We start from the raw sequence: 19,622 nt of genomic DNA, 5'->3' as shown, positions 1-19,622 counted from the left end.
AGGAACAGTTCTTCATACAAGTAACTGCCTAATTAGTAGGATATTAAGGGTTTAAGACTGGACTCAAGCTGATTTCTCAGTTGCATATCAGGAAATTGCTTCACATCACAGAATGGATTACGAGGACAACTCAGTACAGCATCAGCTATGTAGTAATATAAGTTGCTTTAGAGTAATAAAAGCAATACTGTTTTGGCCCTGGACAATGAATTGCAGGATCCCCAAGGCTGTACCAATTAATGACAATATTCCACTTTCAGAAATGGGGAAAATGAGGTACAGATAGGGGAGTCACTTTTCCAAGATCCAGCAGCAGCAAAGTGGCAGGGATGATAATAAAATTACTCTAGAAAAAGGCAGTTGTGCATCTTTCAGAAGTTGCATACCCACCAAATCCAGGTGACTGTCCTGTATAAAGCCTGGCTGTCGTTCAGGCCCTGGGATCAGAGAGCAGATATGTGGCACAACAGTGCAACTTTAATACAGCTTCTTTGAAAACATGGAATCAAGTGATTCCACTTCAGAGGACCTTGTTTGCATGGACCAATACTTACAAGATAGTAATCCTTACCAACTTGATTTAACTTTGTTAAATAGTGTTATATCAGCAACAATTAAAACTAGAACTTGAAACCTAGCAGAGAGTGTGGGGCAAGCATGGGTTTTAACACAAGTGTTCCAATGGTTTGACACTCTGTAGACATGATGAATTTAACTTCATTGCCCTTTCAGGTCAGAAGGACATGTGCATAAAATAAGGATCTCAGTTATGAAAAGTAGTGCTGTAAGTGGCTTTAAAGGAAAAAAGTGTTCAATTATTTTCTTTCTTTTTTCTTTTAATCTTACCTTTGGCTGGAAACTATGGGCTGTATAAGAGTAGAGAACATGTTTCACTTCAAACAACTGTCTGCTCCAAGTAGACTGGAGGCATGTTAATAGCTTGGTAATTTCAGTATTTTCAATTTCTGAGCAATATGAAAATCAGGTGAAGTGGATCTTAAACCTCTCTTTATCAGTTTTCTCCTTTTTATCCTACACATGACACACTCAAGCATAACAACATATGTAGAACTGCACTTACAATGTCCAATGAGTTCTGGCAATGTATTGAATATGGGAAGATTTTTGGGCTGTAGCTTCACCTGCTTAGTTACAGTCAACTAACCAGTCTGAACCCTGAGCTGTGATTATTATAAGTTTTCCGATTTTTGTAGATTATGGAAAAAAATAACTTTGCAATGTGCTTTTAATGCTGTACTGATAAATTAAAGGAGGAATAATCTCATGCTTCTATTGAACATAATTAATGGGTACACCAGTCTGAATTTTAAAATGCATTAGTGCAGAGTTGTTCATGATGTACCTTATGTAGCATAGAATCCAGGTTAGAGTCAATTTATTTTTTTCTGATGGCTCATCCATGGTCCATTAAAACTGCTCTCAAAGGTAAAAATGACATGATGTCTGCTAAAAATAACAGCCTCGATATCAAACATGCAAGATGGAACCTGAGTCTCAAAGGGGAAAGAACACATTTTCATGGGCATATGCTTGAGTCAGCAGCTAATGTATCAAAAGATTCCCCCATGTCTAACCTAAAATGTTGCTGTTACTGATTAGGTCAGCGTTTTGACCTGGTGACAAGAAAGCAAGTTTTTAAGTCTCAGACAAACTGACATTTACCGTTGGGAAGGAGGCAAAATGACCCATGAAGTTTCCATCTGCTGATAGAATAAACATCTGTAGTACTCCTGACTGGCATGAGCTCAGTAGCAGTGGAGTGATCTCTGGCCTCCTCACTTATATGGCCATTGAATAGCAATGGTTTCAGATGGAAATTACCTCTGAGACTCCTCAAAAGACTGGATTCTGCCCATTGAAAGTACCAGAAAAAATACAGCTCAAGCATGCACAAAGTTTAAAGTCTTACATGAAGGGTGAATATGCAAAATGAAATATTCACAAAAATACGTGCTGGATAGCCACAGGTAACCAAACCATGAAGGCTCTTTGGCAGATAAATCTCTGTGATGGTTCAGAGGCCAGAGAGGCTTCAAACAGGAAATCACAAGTCCTGTGTGCATTCATGCTTGTGAATATATTTTTATATCTCTATTATAATAGCTCTTTTAATATATTAAAGAAATATACAAATAAACTTCTATCAAATATCTGAGCTCTTTATTGTCCAAGGATAAGTTTCGTTATACTGTAAATAATAGACATTGCTCCACTCTACTGAAACTTGTGATTTTTTCCCAGAACAGCTTGGAAGAGAAATTATTTAACATTCCAAAATAAGGAAGCAAATGTTCAAAGAGGTGGAAAGCTCTTGTGATTTAAAAGGAAAGTTGTCTACCTCAGAAACAGCTAAACTGTTTTGTTTAGAAAAACTGCTTTTTGTATAAATGAAAGAAACTATGCCTGATTCATAAGCCACAGTATTTAGACTACCTACCCACTGATTTTATGTCCAGAAAAAGAGCAGGAGACTTGCACTCAACAATGACAGGAATCTTCTGAAATGGTTGAATCATTTGAAAGCTACATTCTTTTCTGGTCTACATGTAAAAAGCAAAGTTAATGACAATCAATTCAACTAGGCAATTCCTGATTACTATATTCATTCTTTAATTTTTAATGTCACTTCTGCACATTCACCTTGCTATTCAAACTGCAACATACACTTCTAGAATTACAGTCTGCTAGGAACATTAATAAGACAGTATCTGAATAAGTCTTATAGTCTGATTTCTAAAATACTTCTATGCAAATTTCATAATTGATGTGGTTCCAGTTCTTAGTCCTAAAAAATGTCATTAAGTTAGCTGCCAATGTCTAACCCTCAAATGATATGTAAATTTTAAGTTGAGTACTGAAATAATTTAAAAAAAAAAAATTGGGTTTCCAAGGTTATTCAAGTCTAAAGACTAATAAAAATATAAAGTAATTGCATACCACATATGCTTTATTTTATAATTATTATAATTTTAAAAGGATGGAAACTATTGAAGTAATTCCATTTCAATATTGGTTTATCTTCCTGCTTTTAATCTTTAAAAAAACATTCCTGATTTCCCATGCTAATCTATTAGAATCTATTTATTAGTCACAATTGCAAACCCAAAAGTTAACATTCCAAAGGCTAATGGCACCAAACATGTTTATGAGTGTAATATCTACAGAAGACTTTGTCTAGAATTCTTACTGTATTCATTTGGAAGTGGACCTTTATTTTCCCCCAGTAATATGCAATTTAGGAGATTCAGTTATAGAAGATTAGAAAATTAATTGTGAAACAATTTTTTAGGAAAGCTGACATCTTCGAGTGATGTCTGAAATGCTTGTAAAGCTTCTTTGTAGCACTTGAAAGGTTACCAAGTTACTGTTGAATTTCTAAACCGAATTCATGGCTCTAAACTGGTCTTGCACTCAGTGAAGGTGCAAGCCTGGTACTACTCCTCCAGGATCCCTTGATACACCTTGACCCAAAACCAAGGTAGATTCCTGTACTGTTCACAGTGGTGCAGAATCTGTGTAATGAATTAATTCCTAGTTGAGGCTCTACAGAGCTTTATCTGTATCAAAAACATTTCCTTTTTTTTTTTTTTTCCTGCATTTTACAACACTGAAAAATCTTTCCCAATTCCTCCTGCTCTGTGTAAACCAAACTATCTAATAGTGCTGTCCACCATCAGAGGAGAATGGTTGTCTTAAAAACTGCTGCTATTTTTCTGGTGAAAATTTTTTTATCATCATTACACCACATGAGAACCCAAGGGAAATAAAAAAACCTGTACTCATCATCTTCCATAGGAAGCTCATTTACATAACCAGCTTGATGATCTAAACAAGTTGAATGCACATTCAAATCAATTAGACAGACAATCCCAGCTGCTCCCAGTCCCACTGTTCCCAGTTGTAAATTGAAAGGATAACATGGATTCCCTTCCATGGCCACGTCTCTTGTGTTTTATTTTCGCAGGCTCTGTATCACATAACAAATACTGTATGAACACCTCAGTACATTTGCTAAGTTGATGCATGGTTGTCCTATAAAATATTGTATATGCTGATTTAAAACCTTTGCAGTATGGCATCCTCTGTCAAAGTTTGTTCAAATAGTTCATTAGACTGAACTTTTGATTGTACCATTAGTAGCAGAAAATGCCATAGTTCAGATAATAGAATGGTTTTGAACTTGTAGTTCACTGCAGGATCTGAGCTATAAAATGCCCTTTCCATCAATCCCCAGCTTTTTTTAGCACATTTTCTAGGCGAAGCTAATCTTTTTATGTACAGATCTCTGTTGTCACTCCTCTATAACTATTTGAGTGCCAGGAGTCTCATTACAGCAAACTCATGAAATAAACACAGTTAATGATAATGTCAAAATTTTCAACAAGCAGACTTTTCAATCACTAAAATTTATTTGATTTGCATTCATGATGAAAATGGAGATTTATTTGGGATTATTCTGCTTTATTGGGTGGACTTCTATGGTTCACAAAATAATTGAATAAAAAATTAAGTTATTTAATCTTAAATTATATAATTAAATTTTATAATTAAATTATATCTAACCCAAAGAATTTAGAGATTGAGACTGAGTGCACACAGGGAAGATTGATGAGATGGATTATCAGGTTAGTGGACACTAAGCTTTAAGGCTTCTTTTTCCTCAAGTAATGTTGGATGTTCAATGCTGTGGTCAACTACAGCTTTGTAGAAGCAGCTGTGTGCATCTTTCTTCCCTGCCTCGTTCTTCAGTCCAGTGAAGGCAAAGGTCATTTTGTCATTCAGTGCAGGACTAAGCAGAACAGCTTAATATTAAATTGCTGATGGGCTATGAAATGTATGCATTTGGCCAAGGACTAACTATTTGTTTCCCTGCAAAGTTATGAAATTAATAAATTTCACTTGAAGCAAGTTAGAACTTCATAAAGGATGTACTTTGACTTCATACTTGTGATATACCGTGTTGTTAGACCCTAGTAATTGCTAAAGCCAAGAAATTGAAACCTAGTGAGAAGAGGTATATGATTTTCTGATGTGGACTGTACTTCCCTATGAATCAGAGATGATTTTATTTTGCTTTAAAAGCATTTCCTTCTATAAAATTAGGAATTGTGAACCACCCTTCTGACCATCTATGCCTTGGCTCAATGAGGTTTTAAAGTATGGTGATGGATGAATGTATGTGACCATCTTAATCTTAAGGAATTCTTCTCCTTCTGTGAAGTAGGAAGGCTTTCCAGTTACTGTGCTCCTAGTAAATTAGAGTCAACAAAGAAAGCATTTTCAATCACCAATTGACTTATTAAAATGTTTATTCCTAGAGTTTATGCAAGAAGCACTTGCTTTCTGTACTTCAGGATATATTTGCCATGCTAATCTCTTCTAAAAAGTCAATTTGGTATGAAAATAAGAAACAAAATATAAATTGAACTTTTAATTAGAGCATCTTAGAGAGCAATATGTCACTTTCATTCCAGGCTCTGAGTGGATTGTATGAAGAAACCAACAGAAAAATAATTTTAACTCAGATCTAGTGTTAGTGTTTGCTTAGCTTGCAGGCAGTTGGGTGTTACTTATATCAGAGCAAGCATTATTTGCATATGATGTAAAGTGCATATGTATTACAACTTTTATTTATCTTCTACCATGCTGTATTTTCAGGTGTTAGGCATCTATACTTAGCAGTCACTGAAAGTGTGTTGAAAGTGTGACCTAACTCTTGTGTTCTCAGCTCTTCAAATTTTAGTATACATTAATACAGGCTTTGTCCTTACAAGTGTCTTGCAAATAAATATTACTAAGGATGTGCTTGTGGTTTGTTAATCTGCAGGCAGAGCAGATAGTTTCTGGTTCTTGGTTGACTTTGACCATCACTGTGATTGTAGCTTTTGTGAGCATGTCTATAGAGATCTCAGACTGTCATCTTTGACTTCTTGAGACTCAAAATTTGGTGAGGCCATAGTGCCTCATGCATCCCTCGCAGAAGAAGCACCAGCAAACCCTGCTCCACACTAATGACTTAGTTCCACACTCCTGTCTTTCTACTGCCCCTTCCCAAAGCTGTTCATGTCACTGAGCACCAAACAAGAGCAGGACTCTTGTCTGGTTGAAAGACAGCTGGAAAGGAAAGGGCATTTTTCTTCAGGAACATTAATTTCCAGTTTAAGTCATTGTTTTGCTGACAGCAAAATTCAGGGGTTAACTATGCAGGCCAGTTTGAGCAGCACTAGGGCTGAATATGAAAGCACAACCCACCACTGTAGAGTCACCTCCAACTCAAGATAAAGGAAAGATAAAGGAAAATAACTGAAACTATCCCTGGCATAACTGCAGGTATTGCAGCTCAAACTCAAACATGAAATACCATGTCACAAGTCAATGCAGTTGGAAGGTACCTCAACACATGATACTTCAGGTCTTATCCCAAACAGAAAAGAGCTGCCCTAAAAGATCATAAGCAACAGCCTCGTGATGCATCCCTGGAGGATATTATTTCAATCCTGCAGAGGACTTTGCATGCTGTTAGTAATGCAGGAAACTACGGAAGGGAAAATACATTGCAGTTGCATGTTTTCCTAGTACAGTACTATTCCCCAGCAAGTGTGTTGTCCTGGAGGCACAGCCCACTCTCATAACTTCCCAAACATCATGCCCACCAGGGTGATAAGTTAATGACCAGACTCTCTCTGTCTCGACTGAGATGCATTCATTAATTTTAACATTATACTTCGCAGGTCATGGAGCGGCACATTTTGCTGAGCTGAGCAGAATAATGACTGAGATATTATTTATACTCTTCTTTGTATGTACTGTTAGTGAAGATGAATACATTCCTAATTTAGTTGAATTTGTCATAGATCCGGGCACCTGTCTCTCTAGATGAGCTCCTCCACATCTCAGCTGTGGATATTTTGAAGTACTTTGGCAACTGAGCTACAACTTCACTTGTTGAACAACACACTTCAGCTGCGAAGTTATTTACAAACTTTACTGATCAAGCTGCATATTCTTGGGCTGAATTTCTTACAGGCAGCACTTTGCAGATGGAATTGAATTCTTTACTAATCATAAGCAATGAATTAAGTTATTTGATTAGCAGTAATTTGCATTATTTGCTGATTATGTTCTCAAATTCCCACCGTTAAGAGCCGTGTTGTGCTGCTAGAGCTGGTTAATCACTTACTACACTGTACTTCAGAGAGAAGGGCATTTTGGTTGTAGATAAAGAGATCTTTGTCTTCAAATACTTCTAAAATCACTTCTCCCATGTCAGGGAAGATACAATTTTTTTAAAAAAAGGTTACAGGTGAGAGCACGTTTTCCTATGAAGGCAGGTTTTTGTTAGTTCCTTATTCCACCATTTTTTAAATTTCTCATTATTTGTTATGGTTTTGGAGGTACTGCTTCCATGGCCATTGCATGGGATGGTGCAGAGCTTTATTCACCAGTGGTGAGTTAGGAGGGGACCACAGTGTACTCTGCACACCTCACTGGGCCAAACTGCCTTTTTTATCTTCTTCTGTGTATATCTAAGCATATCATGGAGTAATTCCTCTGTAGATAAGTAAAATCCATGCAGGAAACAGTGTACAACCTGGTCATCATAAAAATCTACCTGTACTCTCTGCTATCTATCTCTTCTCGACAGCTTTTGCAAGTACTTTTTACAAAACATCTCCAAAATACCTGGCAGTCTCTGTTCTAGGCAATTAAGTCTGACAGAGCTGTGCATTATTATTTCATTAACAGAAGGAAAAATTAGTTCACTGGTAAATAATCTGAAGAGTTAAACCACTCCTGGCCCCTGAATTACATCCAGATAAGGAAATTAATTTTGCATATTTGGTTTTTACAGCACACAGTATAAAAAGACTGAGGTTAAGGACCGCAAAGGATGAAAATAAGCCTTTTACTTCATCAAAGATATAAAATACAACTGGACTCTGGATTACAAGGGATATGACTTAGTCGATTGCATAAAGATCCAGTGGTTAATTTTTTTCTTATTTGGCTAGAATTTATTGGAATTTTAATAAGGATAGAAATTGAATTATTATTTTCAATTCCATGTTGGACAGTTTATCTCTAAATTTAGTTTTGGTTCCAAATTTGGGGTTTATGCAACACATATCAGGGACTGCTAAAACCTACGGTTTAATTTCTCAGTTTCAAAAACTGTGGTTAGCATCAGAAATAGAATGAGAGCTTTCTGAAATCTTCACCAAAAGTAGGCATGAAAAATGTAATGCAAATTCAAAGGCCTAACTCTGTCTAAAGTTGCAATTGTTTTCCAATTTATATCACTTTAGATTTTTGTACTTTAAATTTTATGTGGCCTTTTAGAACATTATCTTTTGGTGCCTTGAGATCATTCTGAAAGTCCTTGTAGCTGGTTTACTAGTCTGTAGTTCTCCAAATCCCCTAAAAACTGTCTTGAAATCTTGGTATTACATCAGCCACCTCTATTTTTCTGGCACCAAGGTACTTATAAGCAAAAGATTACATATCACCACATGATAGTAATTTCATACCTGACTGCCTCTAGAACATCTTACTGAATATCATTTGGTCTTGGGGATTTGCTGATTATTCATTTTACCAATCTGTTTTTAATTCTATTCTACTGATACTTGGATTTGAGATGGTCTTTCTGACATGTCCATCATAAAGAACATTTGTGGTATAGCTTAACTGAATTCATTTTCAAGAAGTGTAGGAGAAAAAATTTGGACATCTTTTTTACTGTAAACATGTATTGGCCCTACAGACTCTCTGGCATGTTTGAAAGAAGACAGTTTTAGAATTTATGCTGTTAGCAAGTTCATCACGGATGTTGGTCTTCCAGTTTTATATCTATCTTCCCCGTATTTGTGTAGAAATAGAATTTTGTTTCTTTAAATCTAAACATCATCTTCCAAATTATAGCATTGATTTCACTTTTCAACTATACCAACCTAGTTTTCTTTCTAAAACCATTTGGTAATTAACGTGCACTTTCTCCTAGTCTGTAAACTTTTAATCATTGTAACCAATTTCATCCACCTACAGACAGACTACACCTTTTAAGTTTACATAATAAAAAGAAAGTTTCTTTCTTATGATAAACTGATAAATGTAAAGATTTTTATGTAGCTCTCACTTGGAAACAGAAAACAGATAGATCAAGTCTCTTTGCTCTCTTTGGTGTGATCTGCCAAATATATTGAATGCAGATACATTATACTTCTCTTTTTGTGCATCACTTAAATTAAATTTTCTTTACAACATTCCTCCTCAATTTTTTTTCTTCAGTTTTGTTTCTTTCACTCAGTCCTTGATTTTCCAACAAGAGGCCTCTGGGGCTGGCTTGGGCTTTCTGCCCTTCAGGATCCCTTGACTCTCCCATACTGTTTCTGGTTACTTGTCAGTACAGATTCTACTTTCAAACACAGAACACAGGGGATCCCAAGGCTCAGAAATATGGGAACAGGCTTTAGTTCTGTGAATTTGAGTGATTTTTATGTAAAGTTACATTTTTCAGATAGTACAACTCTTCCATTTAGCTTCAGTAGGTTTTGTGTCTGATTCTTTCAAATTCACTCAATCAAATCATAGTAACTAATCCAGTTATTCCCTCAGTCTTGATAATACTTTGTCTGAGAGTTTTAAATGCCTCCTGAAATCTGCCATAATGGTAAAAACTTAATGAAAACAAAAAAGTATGTCCTATAAAAATATATTCTTTTCTTTGTATGGTGTAAAAACATCGAATTTGAATGTGAAGGTGTCTCTGCAGTTTTGCATCTGAAGCATAGCTGCTATAGATGGTTACTTCATTCTGGTAACATAATTGGTCTGCTGGCATTACACTCACATTACTTCAAGGGATGGAAATGAATTTATAAAATGCTGTGTAAAGCCTGAAATGGCCACCTTTAAGTTTAATCTTCCCCTTAATGCTGTAGAGTCTATAAAATATGCATCAATTCAAGTTTTTAATAGCTTTTATTAATCCATCTTTCCTTTGTAAAGGAGGCAGTATCTAATATATATGGTCCCTCTCTTTATGCTTTCAACCTCATGATAAATCTAATTATCTCACCTTGTTTTAGAGTTACTTTTAGCAATGTTTGGTTGTCTGGAGCATGCAAAGCTATAAATATCTCCTGCTCTGCTGATATCCTTAGACCCAGGCAGTCAATACACAAGGTATATGGTATAGGTGTACCCTAGATCAACTGACTGATTATTAATGCCTTTCCACAGAAGCAGAAGGAAAATGGCTCATAAAACTTTAACATATTGGTGAAGGAATCATTTGTGTGATGTACACCAATGAATATGTTTGTATTGACTATGTACTTTTCCTTTAAGTATGGGCTTTCAGTAATATCCTTCAATTTGCTGCTTTCTTAATGAACCTTCTATTTTATATGGGAAAATAATGCAATAAAAGAAATTACAAGTAGAACAAGGTTATCGCTGACTTCAAGTATTCAATTAAAAAATAATATTAAAAACTAATCATGGGATATTGCTTCAACACCTAGAAGTATAATAACTGCAGTCATGCTCAATAATTGTCATAAAATACATTAAAAACCCAGAGTATGGCTGGGACCAAAGAGAAGAAATAAAAATTTCTCCTCTTTGTACTACATGGATGTTTGTAGGCTTTCAGTAGCCAGGAGGGAAGGCTCCTACTTGTTTTTGTAGGTCTTGTGGATTTGTGGATTTTTATCTGGACCAAAGTATTTTCACTCAGCCCCTCTATCCTGGGTTTTCATAGTGATAGCTGGGCAGAAGAGTTGCAAGACTTTGCTTTCACTCACATTTTTAAATACTCTTGAAGTGTATCAAATTCTTACATTTGTCCTGTAATTTCATCATTATAAATTATTATAAAAACCTCTCTTGAGAATAACTGATTAATATTTTTAACTGAATATGTAATATTACTACAAACTGATTGCCATTCACCAAATACTTGTCTAGATTCCATAAAAGGCAAAATATTTAGACTTTGATGGGATTCTGTACCTTTTGATTCACCAAAATCCAGCTGAATCAACAATGTTGATTCTCTTTGTTTTCTAGGAAGAAAGGAATAGGCAACCCACAGAAAAAAATGAGGGGAGGGCGACAGAAAGCTCAGTGATTACAGGCATCTATAGATGAAAGCAGAATTTGTACCAATGAGATTAAAAACTGATTGGAGATAAGGGAAATGGAGGACAACAGAGGAGGTTATCCTAAACTTGCCCACTCCTGTGCCCGTGGCCCTTTTTCACCCCAGCCTGGGTGCCAGTGCAAGCTGCCCTCTGCAGAGACAGTGTCAGAGCTGAAATGCAGTCCCTGCATGAGCACCTGGAGCTCCACTTTGCCATGTGGGCATGAGCAGCGCCGCTATCTTTGCCCAGGACCTGTGCATCATTAGCTGAGCCACATTTGCAGAGAGCAAAGTAACAGCAGGCACTGCTGCAGGGGCTTCTGAGGGATGATGGCCTTACTCATGAATTCCAGTACTAAACCAGAAAACTTTGCGGCTCTGTGGAACTGATGAAGGGCTGAAAGAACTCTGTGATGGGAAGACCAGTAGATGGTGGTATTTCATCAGGCTCAGCTGGTGGGTTATGGGCTGTGTCACGAATCTTGGGAACAATACCAGGTTTGTAACAGAGTAGCCAGAAATGGGCAATCAAGAGATGACTCTACCTCTTAGTAGCCTTCATAAGGTTCCCTGTCTTGCTGCACCTGATTTAACCCGTTTAGATATGTTTACTGGTGTTCTCTTCATTCAGATACATTCTGAGTGAATTAAAACATTGGCTTGATGCATCAATATGGTGATGGGCTTGTCAATGAGCTGAAAAGACTAATGCTTTGTGTTAGCAAGTTCTGGTAGTTGTTACCTTTGCTGTGAAACACCGTTTCCCATCATTTACCTTTTCTGGCAGAGCCCTGAGTCGCTGTTTGGCAGTTCTGAAACTAATGTCATTATGCTTCAGGCCAGCTTTCTGTAACATTACATTGCAGTACATCCAGAAGTAAGGTGAGAACATGAAACTAGGCAGTGTTAAGGCATCTTAACTAGGAAGAAGTTAAGATAGAAACTAGGCATCTTAAGATCAGTACAGTCCAGCAGCTCCATGCTTTGTAGGTACCAGGGAGCAACTTTTATCCTTGAGTCCAGAAATGTGAGTTCTTTATTGCAGCTCTCAATCGATTTTACCCCAGTTCATTGTCAGAATAAGAAATATGAAATCTGAAATGTGAAAATCCAAACAGCAGTCTAAGGTACTCAATGAAGAGAGGAAGGATGTGTTATTGTAGCCTGCTATTCAGTGGGCTTCAATTAATTTCTTTGCTAATCCAAAGAATGCTTCTGTAACACTGAACAAATCAATTTTGCCTGCAAACCCCCTTTGCTAAATTAGCATGAAACTTTAAGCTCACCCGAGAAAATCTGAAGTAGGTTAACTTAGATATTATTCAGAAGGACTGGTAGCAAGAAAGGAGAATTCACAAGCTATTGCAGGAAATTGAGAGTAGAGGTACTACTGAGGGAGGTAGTGCCTACTAAGCAGGGGATGGGGATGGCAGGTCCTTTCCTGCACCACGTCTCACTGAGTGAGGTACCAGCCATGCAGGTCTGAGTCACTGGAATCATATTTGCCTTTCTGCTGCTAGTACCAGGGAAAATGACAACCTGTGGTGCCAGAATCACCCTATGGAAGGAAGATGGAATTGAGCATTAAACAAGATGTGGGATGGAAACAGAAGAGAGGAGAGGTAAGCTGCTTTCATGTAATACCTTCTGCAGTAGAAAACAAGAATGAGTAGGAAGATCTTACATTAAAAAAAAAAAAATTGATACAATTTCCAAATATCCAACACAGGAGTATTGCCAGGAAACAGGAAGCCAGCAGAGAAGACCTTTACTGATTTATTATTACCGTTTTTTCTTGTTACCACTCAAGTATTTGAAATCCCAGAGCATGCTGTTCCTAAATTCTCATTAATAAGCTTATAAATATGAGTATGTTGTTTCATAAATACTTTTTCTAAATTCTCTTTGGACAATAAATATGAAAGTCAACTAAGTGGAAACTAGCAGAATTAAGAAGCTGTAATGTAATAGCATTGTCTGTCTCCTGAGGTACCATTTTTCAGGCTTTCCTCCATTATTCTCTCTCCATCCCACTGGCAAAGCCAAGTATGTACTGTCAGCGACACTTCTGCTAAGAAATAAAGTTGTCTCGCTCCCAGTAACTGCCAGTGGTGCTAATGGCAGCCAAATGTTATTGCTTACATAAAGCTGGGAAAAACGTATTCATCGTGGGTCTGAATGCGCTGTAAGGCAACACCCTGTGCAAGGGCTGGATGTGATGACTGGGGGGCTGGCATTATTTTCTGTGATGCCTGTTTCCATGAAATAGAGTGATGTTTGCACTTGCCAGCATTAGTATGATCTATTCAGTTTACTTTAGTAGTGAGGCCTACAGGAGAGAAGTCAAATACCAGTTTAGCTTCTAAGGCATCTATTTTAAAAAGTTTTAAATTGATGGTTTGCAGGTTGATCATGTAAGAAGTCCAGCCCTGCAACTGAGGCAGGATATTCACTCACCATAGTTATTCATAGTTACTCACTAACCATAGCTACCAAAACAAGGGTTTGGTGACATTTTTCAAAGTTCATTTCCATTGACAACAGTGCACAAAGATAGCAACTGTGGGACACTTCTATTTGCAATCCATGTTAAGAACTAGAGAGGAGCTGATAGCAAATCAAACAGTTGGATTTAACAGATGAAGCTTTTGCAGATGACAGGGACTATGGATAGTCTAATTCAGACAACAAGTTGTGAAACATGTCTCCACCATGCAACCTCTACTGAATAGTTAGGTCAGTCTGTTTGAATCTCTGGACACCTGAATTTTCTTTCCAAAATACAGCTAGAGAAATCGTGCCCAGTCTGTCACTTTTCTTTATTACAGCTGTGTTTCCTGCTGGCATAGGCGGTGCAGAGCTGACTCGAGCACGAGTTAAGAGTGACACCAAGTGGTTAAGCATTGTATTTCGAGGCGATTTTTTCGAAGTATCCTTCTGGTTTATCTTTGATTCTGAACACCACTCTTGGGCTTTTTCTTCTAAACAGTCCTGATTATATCATCGAATTTTTTTTTCTTTAAATAAACAGACACAGGCTCTCACTTGTTTTATAAGCAAACATCATCCTCAAATTTATGCTCCAATTCTTTCTGTCCATATAATACAATTTGCATAAAACTTCTTTCCTCCAGAATAAGGCAATTTCTGGGTTTTAATGAGATATGTGTTGAGAAACATGTGGAACTGAATAGGAAAGCAGCAACTGCACTATAATTATTTGACTGTAGAACAGTAAAAAAAATGAGCAGCAAAATGTGCTCCTGGGTAAGGAATCTTCAGGGCAGTCATGCTAGAATAATGCACATTTCTTTTTCCTACACTTCCTTTTAAATGGTAGATACCTAGTGGCAAGCTGTTCCCCTGTTTTCTTCCTCAGCAGAGCTCTGTGAAGGACAGGTGTGAGGTAGCCTACTTACAACCCCACTGAGAAAACCAAAATTGACAGAACTCTTGAATTAGAGCCTACTGCCAGAAAGCTCTTTAAATGACAGCCTCGTTCATATAATCAGCAAAATAACAGCTCTTATGAGAGTGGTCCCCTTCCTTATCAATCAAACAGTGATTCTTGGTAGCTTTGTGAGCAGACATTTTTCTGGAATTACGTAATCATTGTTCTTCCAGAAAGAGACCATCTGCTAGCCTGAGGTATTCCTTTTAGTGGCAAGTAGGCAGACTAAGTCAAAGCAGATTTTCTTACCAAATAACCTGATTATTCTAGCCAAAGCTTACAGTGCCCAGAAGTCCAGTACTTTCATTTCTGTGGGCAAAAACACAAAGGAAAGGGAATCAGTGTTAAAGAGTATTTGGGCAAATGGCAGACAGAAAAAAGCCTGTAGCCTGTAGCCTGGAAGAGAAGCCCAACAAAACGAGCACAGTGATATTGCAGAATGAACATTCCTTTGAATAGGACTCTTTGGAAAGTCTCTAAGTTAATGGCCAGTCCTGCTACCCATGTGGAAAATGTAGTTTTGGAGTTGCTTGCGTTAAAAATTATGGCAAAGACAATTAAGAGGTCTGTGGATAAAAAATAATTACTTAGGTCAATCTGCCATGCTTTCAAAAAATGTAATAATTAAATAGCAGGCATTTAAAAAATTAAAAAAAGAAAAAAAGAACAAAAAAACCCCACAACTGCAGACATAAAATTGTTCCCATAAGTGAATTTTGGCATCAATAGTAAGCTCTCTGCTGTTCATGTAAGACAAGTGTTTTTGTGCCACTGAGTTGGAAGGTGACAATGTTTTTAGATGGTGCCCTTGTGATCTCAGTAATTATCACATCCCTTGCCGGGGTAACAAACTAGCAGAGTAAAATACAGTTTGCTGGTAGAGTTGTGAGAATTCAAGTAATCCAACTGCTGCTTGACGTGTCAGGATGGAGTGAGAAAGAACCACAAGGGATCCCACTGTGTTTTGTGGAAATGTAAGAGCAGGATCACCATACAGGGACTATAGCCACTTTACACTGTCTCCTGCTGATGTTGTAGCTTATTTCAAAATTTTTACACAATTTTTGAGTTTCAGTAAATTCTGTGTTTGGGTCATGCTATAATATTTTTGTTTCTTACCAATCAGAATCTGCTAATAGTGAGCTCTTAAATTTTGCAGTTAAAAAAATAACATTTCTCATTCCATGTATGTGTTTTATACAGAAATTGTGAAGCTCTTCATTAATTCCTTTGTGTGCCTATTAATTGGCCTTGCTTTGGCAACCTCTTCTTCATGTGTTCCATTTTTCCACTTAATGGCTCAAAAACTGTTATCTTTGTGTGATATCACTAGCAGTCAAATTTTGTAAGACACAAAATTAAGTTTGTTGGTAACAGTTGCTTTCATGATTTTTTTTCCCCAGTTATAAATGTAACTGGGTTTGTACATGGGAGTTTTAAACACTTTTGAGTTTCAAATGACAAGTAAAAATTCTGGGTGCAAGGTATTTGCCTCACGGGACTGGTTTAGGTGTGAAGTGCCACTAAAAGCCAATACCCAGCCTTTTCTGGCCATGCCTCTCAGTGCTCACCAGTCAGGGATGTGGCAGCTGTTTTAGTGCCAGAATTGGCAATTTCCCTAGAAATCTCTCATTATGAATTGAAAGTTACCTAATAAGAAAAACCGCAAAAAGAACTGCTTATGCCATAAAAGGAATTCCATATGGCTTCACATTTCCCACATTAAAAATCATTTTGCTACTCTTCATTCATGCTTTAGCAAGTTGAGAGTCATGTTACCATCTTCTTTTGCAAAAGGGCATCAGTGATAACATAGAGAATAAACAAAATGAAAAAAAAGAAAAAAAATATTGCTATCGATCAGTGACAAACTAGGATGGTGCCACATGTTTCATTTGAAACCTGTATCTCACACCAGAGGCAAAAATGGGAGATTCTATCAGCACTGTTCGGAGAGGATGCTGTTTGTGTCCATTTGCAATAGCTTTGGATAAATTTTATTATTAATCAGCCAAGTTATTCACTGGTTCATGCCTGCAAATATCAAGAAAGTTCCAAGACCCCAAGTAGTAGTCATTGGAAGATAAATACTCAATTTATCTTGGGGTGATGTAAGCATAGAGCAGTATAAAAATAGCATTTTTCCAAGATGAAGATCCAGGAGAGACAGTGTACTTGTGTTTGGCTTGTTCTAACATAGATTGAAGTCCTACAGGGAAAAAAAAATCACCTTCACTCTCAAGATCCAGGCAGGTTTTGTGACATATGAGGCACCATATGGGATATTGCTGAATCGTGGGACTCAGTTTAGCTCTTGCTAAAGCTGTTTTATCTAAGAGATATTTTGAATTGTTTTCATACAGTTTGCAGGAGTTAATAAAATATCATATGAAACAGTCTCTGAATCCATCAAAAGCATTTTTAATCTCTACTGACAGAAAAAAAAAGGCTGAGAGCTGTTTAATATTTACTGGCCTCCCTTGAGGTGCCAATCAAATTAGCTATAACAAAGTGACCATGAAATGTTGCAATATTATCAGGAACACTTTAGAATTGTCACTTTTTTTTTTTTTTTTTTAATGAAATTCAAATATGTATTTTTGGTGAGCTCTCTGTTGACCCCAGCAAAATGGATAATGATGCATGACAATTCTAGAAATTTTTCTGCCTGGTACTAGAGTAGTAAAGCACCAGACTTTCAAGGAACACTCAGAAAATATTTTATACCATTTGTGCTTTCAAAAGACATGGGTAGGACCAATTTTTATAACAAGAATTAAGAGTTGATATGGTCAATATTAGCTGAAGGTAAGTAAGGTGAATTCTTGGCTTTTCTACTTTCAAGGACCCTCTCTAGGTGCTATTTATATAGTATTGATACAGCTTTTTTCTGAGTCTGAGTATATCCTCGTATTCTTTGTTCTCTTTATTTTAAATCATTTGTTGAGGTTTTCAAAGTCTTCTACAGGTTTTTCTGTTAACAACTCATGACCATAATCCTAAGAGATTTTTGTCACAGTACAAAAGATAAACAATCCATCATTTCTGTACCAATACAATACACTCACCCCTGTCCCAGGATAAGTAAACTCTTACAGTTTCCATAGAAATTCTGCCTCTACTATTTAGAAGAACTTCAAGGGAAATGTCTTAAGAAACCCAAAAGCAGCAGAGCACAGAGTAATCTGCTGGCAAATGCATATCATCATTACATAAAATAAAATCTAAATTTGTATCTCTTAATAATGTGGATATATGATAGGAGATTAAATTCTCTGTTAGGAATTCTCATCTAGTAAAGGTGCAGCTGCCAAAGTGTTTTCTTTAAGAATGCCCTGGGTACTTCAGCTGCTTTTCCCATGTTGCATTCACCTCCTCAGGTGTGGGTTTAAGCTTCTATCAGCCCTTATTATTGCGCATTATTAAATGACAAGTCATAAATGATTATTCATTATATTTCAATGAGGTAATGATGCATGAGGTCTTAGGAAATCATTCAATAAAATCATCATGCTGTGTATGTTAACTTTAGAGTAATACCCTATTCACACAGGGAAGAAAGGAAAAGGAACAGTCATTAATGAAGGACTGAAAATTAAAAATATGAACTCCTTTTTCTGTCAGAATTATCTTGCCTTGTATAACACACCAGAAGAACCTAAGCCTTTCCTCTTCTAGGTATTCTACTTCTTTACCACACTAAAAAGTACAACTAATCAACAATCTTGCCCTTTTTATAAGTGGCTTCTGTGTGTTTTCTCCTGCTTCTTAGGTTCTTACACTTTTCAAGACTTGAAAATCAGTGGTACCACAGTGGACTACATTTACTCAAATTTCTTGGAGGAAAGATTAAATTGTTTCTGCAGATTATAACTTTTAAAGAAAATGAGTTTGCCAAATTTTATTTCACCATTTTCCCATCTACCAATTAAGTTATTTTACTCTTTTTTACTTCTGCTTCTATCTTCCAGGACACCCAACAAAGATTTCATTTGCATTTTTTAATAAAAAGAGATCACTTTGGTGATTGGTATAAAGAGAAAATTGAAAGAACAGGCATTTTGATAATTCTGCTATCTCAGAATAGAAGAACCAGTCTTGTACTTTTCTCATGGTTATGCCCCATTAAGGAAAATCATTGTTCAGTGTACTCTGAACCCTTGTGTAAATTTTAGTGGAAATGTAAATGGAAATATTCTGGAAAACCTTGAATCTAGTGAATAATATTCTCAGCATTGAAACTGTTCTATATATTCATAAATTAATTAAATTATAATTTATATTAATTTTACCAAACTTGCTCAAATATGGACTATCAATTCTCCTATTTGATTTTTGATATTTTAGACAATAAATCCCTTATACTTCTTTCAAATGGTGTAGATTGGACTAAAATAGCATCAAGTTTATTGCTTTATGTTAAATGTTATATGACTATTTCAACTGAAAATGCATAATAAAATTTGCAGTAATAGTGTTGTCTTTGTGGTTGAAAAATATTCTGCATTCTGATACATTTTAATGAATATTTTGAAAACCTCAGAGACTAATTTAGATTTTTCTCTGACATTTTGTAAGTACTTCATTAGAGTTATATTTCCTTCAGCATTGGCAGGCATTCTTAAAACTGAGTTAATGAATAAACATTGCAACAGTCCCTGTAAACATCCATACATTCAGTAACAACCAGAAGACAAGGCTAGTTCAGGAAAGCTGCTCTGAGGAGAGATTAGGGGCAAACAATGCTGATTTCAGATCTCAGAACTAAGAACAAAATCAGTGAGTGTTTACTGCACAACAATAACAACAACACAAAGATCAGCAGGATCCTTTCAGCGAGCAGGAGAGACAACAGGACACCAAACTTGAGGACTTCTAAGCCATGATATTCAAGACAATATCAACCTTCTTTTTTTTCCCGCCCCAATATTTATACTAAAGCAGTGATCAGAAAAATCTAAATTTGTATTGCTGTCAGACTCTCTGCTGCAGCTTCCTTTTGGA

This window comes from Pseudopodoces humilis, chromosome 8, assembly GCF_049639895.1.
Source record: "Pseudopodoces humilis isolate 2021_Gansu_Grassland_sample_001 chromosome 8, ASM4963989v1, whole genome shotgun sequence".
Lineage (NCBI taxonomy): Eukaryota > Metazoa > Chordata > Aves > Passeriformes > Paridae > Pseudopodoces > Pseudopodoces humilis.
Note: the sequence above shows the minus strand (reverse complement) of the source record.